The following is a 6000-nucleotide window of genomic DNA, read 5'->3' as shown; positions in this document are numbered from 1 at the left end:
ATAAATAAACAAGCCAAAGAAACACCAAAGAGCACAGCTTTTTCCACAGGTTGGGGTGGAGTGGTGAGGAGAGGTGGAAGAAACTGACCCGGAGAGTGACCGGGAAGGTGCATGGTGGCGGGACTAGCTTTTGTGGAGAAACGTTTCAGCAAGACCTTGTTCATCATTTTCTTGATTCTTGATTCTTCTGTAATGGAGGTACATATATATAAAGTAATGCTAGATGCACATAAATGGATACAGAATATTTGTACAGAATGACAGCACTACCACCACCACCACCGTCTTTCATACTACCACCACCGTCTTTCATTAATGACCCTTGTCTGCCACTATACTTATACAACTACTTCCTTTTCCATTTTCTTATTTAGGTATTGAAATTGGTTTCACGTTTTTCATTTTCCTATCTAGATGTTAAAATTGGTTTGATGTTCCAGTTCACTTAAAAAATATGACTTTATTTACTTTTTTATTTTTTATTATTCAGATCTTTTTATTATATTTAATACTTGTATAAATTTTTATATTATTTACTTTTCACTTATATTATTTACTTTTTACATTTAATATTTGTATAATTTTTATGTCTAACTTTTCGGATCAATTTCTCAAGAGAAAACTTGAAACTATTCGATGTTTAGGGTCACTTATAAAAGAATGTGTTTTTATTAAAAATTGAAACTTTTTGATGTTTAGTTCACTTAAAAAAATTATTTAAACCTTTTCAACTTCTGACACTTTTCATTTTTTTTATTATTTATATCTTTCTTATATTTTCTTTATTTTTTACATGTAATACTCCCTCTGGCGTTTGACGTTTAAACTTTTATTCAAAAAAATAATTAAAAAAATGTTATTGAACTATACTTTATAAAAGTCTCAAAACGTGTGCAAACAGTGAACGTAAATATAGGGAGTACAACTTTTTATGTATAACATTTTTATATCTAATTTTCAAAAAAAAAAATAAGAAGTGTTTATTTTTTTTGAGAATTTGATATAAAAAATAAGTTAGGTATACAAATATGGTGGCCGATAAAGGTATTTTTTTTTTTGAGAATTTGATATAAAAAATTAGATATAAAAATTATAAGTAGTATTACATGTAAAAAATAAAATATATAAGAAATATATAAATAATAAAAAAATTGAAAAGTGTAAGGAGTTGAAAAATAAAAATAATTTCTTTGTACGTGAACTAAACATCAAAAAGTTTCAATTTTTAGATAAGAAAATAAAAATAAAAAGTATAAAACTTTATTTTTTTTGTAAGTGAACTAAATATGAAATAGTTTCACGTTTTCTCTTTGAAAATTGATACGAAAAACTAGACATAAAAACTATACAAGTATTAAATGTAAAATGTAAATAACATAAGTGAAAAATAAATAATATAAAAAGTTATACAATTATTAAATATAATAAAAGATATGAATAAAAAAAGAGAGTAAGAAAAGTAAAAATTAATAATAATATTTTTTAAGTGAACTAGAATATCAAACTAATTATAACATCAAGAGAGGAAAATGAAAAAAGTGCAACCAATTTCAATATCTAGATAAGAAAATGAAAAAGGAAGTAGGTGTATAAACATAGTGGCAGCCAAGGGTCATTAATGAAAACGCGGAGGTGGCGCTGCCACATCATTCTGTACAAAAATTCTGTGTCCGTTCATGGGCATGTAGCATTACTCATACTCCCTCCGTCCCCCTCAATTGTTTACATTGGAGGGGGACACGGAGACCAAGACAATGTATGAAAAATGAGTAAAGTTAGATGAAAAGTGGGTAAAGTGGTGGGACCTATTAATATTTAATAATAGATTTGAGATAGTGGAGGAAAATAGTGGGTGTAATAGTAGTTTTTATTGTTAAATATGAGATAGTGGGGGAAGATAGTGGGTGTAATGATGAGAAAAACTTACTATTTATGGTAATGTAAAGAAATGAGAGGGACATCCCAAAATAGTAACTGTAAACAAATGAGAGGGACAGAGGGAGTATATATACAGGGGCTTATTCCATTATAAACCACACACCCATAAAAACCTAAAACCCACTAATTTCACTCCCATTTTTGCTATGAGCACTCCAATTTATTTATTTTTTATTTTTTTTAATTTTCTAGGGGGCCCACTGCTGACATCATCTGCCACGTCAGCAGGTGTTGACGTGGCAGATGGCGTGGTAGTGCCACGTCAGCAGTGGGGGACCCCAGTGCTGACGTGGCAGCTGTCGTGGCAGTGCCACGTCAGCAGTGGTGGACCTAAGTGCTGACGTGGCATGGTGATGTGGCGGGGTGACGTGGCGGGGTGGAAAGTGTTAGTTTTGAGAAGTTGATGGCAAAGCTAGGGGATGATATTGTTAATTTTTAAAAATTTAAGGGGATATTTGTTTAGTTTTGAAATTAGATTTTAAGTTTTTATGATAAGTTTGGTTTGTATCTGAACAAACCCATATATATATATATATATATTATAATTTTAAAACCACTGATCGTTGCAGAGTTGCTCATGCTGCGTGTGTCAGTGTACAATGAAAGAAATCCGGTTAGGCCACTTTCTGGGAACCAGCGATGTTTTAATTTTCGTTCTAAATTCTAAAATAAATTTTTAATTATTAAGTATGATTTGCGCGTGGAGTTGTTGAGAATTAATTTCAAATTAAAATAAAAGTTCATAATAAATTAATAAATATTTAATTATGTAATTCAAAAGTAATGACGGGTGAAATAAGAAAAGTAAAACTGTATAAATAATTTTGATACAATCGAATCATATTTAAAGTGATATAAATAGTTTAATTACATATAATTATAATCATAAATTAATATTTTAATATTTTGATATTAGAACAAAGTTCCACGTAGTCCACATATTTACTGTAGTACCGTAGACCACATATGTTCTGCAACTATAGAATGTCATAAAAACATTGCAAAATGTGTTATTTTGCAAATCATGTTCTATAAACATCATTATTTTGTTAAAAATTTTGACAATCCTAAACATTCTACAAGTTAAATAGTGAAAAACACATTATTCTGCAAAACATGTTAAGTTTGCAGAACATATTTACATATTACAGAACATATGTGTTCTATTTGTCGAACATAAATGATTTTCAATATTTTTCATGAAATAGTGATATTCATAGAGTGTATTTCACAAAATAACAAGTTTCATACATTTTGCAATGTTTTTATGCCATTTTATAGTTGCAGAACATACGTGGTCTACGATACTATAGTAAATATGTGGACTACATGAGACTTAACTCTTTGATATTATTATATAAAAAAAGTTTCATTAGTATGTTACTCTAAGGAAGAGTTTGGTTGGGGTATTTAACAAAGGAAAATGGAAACAATTAAACTCATTCTTTTTGTTGGCGCTTGTTTTGTAGAAATAGTCATTCCCTTTCCATTTTCGTAGTTTTAGGTTTATCTAATATCCCTCTAACCTCATTTTCCATCCATACTAGGTATTTATTTTTTAATTAAAACAAGAAAAATAAATAATAAAATAAATTTGATAAAATCTAAATATATTATCACAAAATACTAGAAGTCATAACCTTTTAGTTGGTTGTGGTAACATTGTAAAATAATATGTAACACTCTATAAATCATATTATTAATGCTTGAGCTCATATTTCGAGATACTTGTGTGATATTTACGATGACTTCAATGACCATCTTGATATCATTTTCAACTTGATACATTAAACTCACTTCAGTGACCAATTTAATAATTAACCCCAAAATAGAGGAGGCTGAATGTTACCTTAAGTTACTGTTTTGAAGGAACTTTAAAAGTTCATTACACCATAAATGACTTTTAGCAACCTCAAATCAGTGTTGCAATAGACACCAAAAAACGTTACCGTAGGCCTGAAATTGGCTATTGCAACATATTTTGGGTGTTAGGTGTAACGCAGTAACCATAGGTATCTATGGTAACATCAGGGTCATTCTATGGTAACACCTCAAATGATGTTACAATAGACATCAATTGCAACATTTTTTTATCCTATACCAACGTAAACCTGTGTTGCAATAGATGTACTGATTTAAAAAAGCTCAGGGCCCACCTGTGGGGCCCACTTGGGATCCACCACTGTGTTATCTATCGCAACACACATATTGCAACACAATTGATGTTACAAAATAAAAATATTTTTAAATGATTTAGCACCCCTATTGCAACATAAAGAAGACCTTATTGTAACACCACAAACAAAAAGAATTTGAAATATCCTATTCAAATATTGCATTTCCCATAAACAAAACCAACAATATTCAAGATAAATTTGCAACCAACATCCTTTGCACCAATAAACCACATCCACTGCTACAATCCATCAACACCAACTAAAGAACACAACTTAAACCTTACAAGTCTTGCTTATAACTTAAAGCTTACTAGTCTTGCTAATAACTTAAACAACACAAGTCTTGCAAAATAACATCAAAGCATACAAGTCTTGCAAAATAATGTAGGAGTACTAGAGAGATGGTCCATTGCAGATTAGATGGTTATAGATCACTCTTCATGATACCATTTATCATTTTTGCATTTCTTGCAAGGACATGATATTTCATTATCTACAGAGAATCTAGAAACTGCATTTTTTATAAAAGTTTTAATCCCGTTAATATAGCCATCACTCTTTGGAAGATTAATCCACACGGTTTCTTTGTAATCCATCACCACATTTTGTCAAGCACATCAATGTTAATTATTAACTAGAGTAGACACAGACTTACATTTTTACTCATACTATCATACACAACCTCACGAGCACCCTATTTTCCTAAATCATATACTATATGACAGTCTAAACATTTTTGATAATTTTACTTGTTTAGTAAATATATATATATCAGACCAAGATACATCATGATTTCCATATTATAACCATCTCTCTCTTCTATATCTATTATTTCATTATTTCAGGTAGACATATTATAGCATAATCAGCTCTGTCTATTATTAATTGTATCAAATATGATAAATATCACACTTAAACTACACTTTATATTTTTCTTTTTTAGTAAATGCCTTAGACCTACAGATCATACACGTGTAAGAGAAACATGGGAGAGAAAGAGATAAAGTGAGAGACAGAGAATTGAGTGAGAGTGTGAAAGAGACAGTGAGACAGATAGAGGGGGGCATGAGACAAAGTAAAACAAACATATATCTAAATACAAGCATACATCACTATCTATACATCTGAATTGAGCCCAAATCAAACATACAAACATGAATACACTACAAAGATACATCTAAATCGAACCCAAAACCAAATATACATACAAATTTACAAACATTTAATTAGAAGATAGAAGAGGGCTTATACCTTAAAGTTGAACCAAATTAGCTTAAAATCAGCATAGAGCTTCAACCCAAATCCCTTGTAAACCCTAATTAACCCAACTGCTCTGTTCTAAATCCTAATTGAACCCTATTCTCCACTTCTTTGCTCAAACCTTTCGCTGGAACCAGTCAACTTGTAGCCGCTCTAAACAACCTCTTAGGCCCCGTTTGGTTCATGGGGATGGGGAATCAGGTATGGGGTTACTTCATTCTAAACCCATACCTTATGTCTGGTTGGGCTTTTTTAAATTTTAAAACCGATTCCTCATACCCCCAAAATCTAGGTTTTCAAACCCTTGGGGGGAGGTGGGTATGGGCCAATCCTTATCATCCTGGTATAAGATTACACACACGGGTATGATAACGCTTTCATCTCCTCTTCTCTGCTCTCTTCACGCTGCCGCCAGATTACAGGTACTCACCTCTCCACTTTATTATATCATCATTCTACCTGATTCTTTGTTTATGGACATTAGTTTATGCTGAAACACACAACTTTATTCATCACAGAGCCACAAAACCATATCCCTGGTTCTGCCACTATCGTTACTAACAATCACAGTACCATGTAAAATTGTATGCTCATGCCTTGGATGTTATGTGTATGAAACCTGATA

The sequence above is a fragment of the Daucus carota genome, chromosome 4 (genome assembly GCF_001625215.2).
Source record: "Daucus carota subsp. sativus chromosome 4, DH1 v3.0, whole genome shotgun sequence".
In the NCBI taxonomy this organism is placed as follows: domain Eukaryota; kingdom Viridiplantae; phylum Streptophyta; class Magnoliopsida; order Apiales; family Apiaceae; genus Daucus; species Daucus carota.
The sequence above is the reverse complement of the archived record's forward strand: the minus strand, read 5'-3'. Positions refer to the sequence as shown.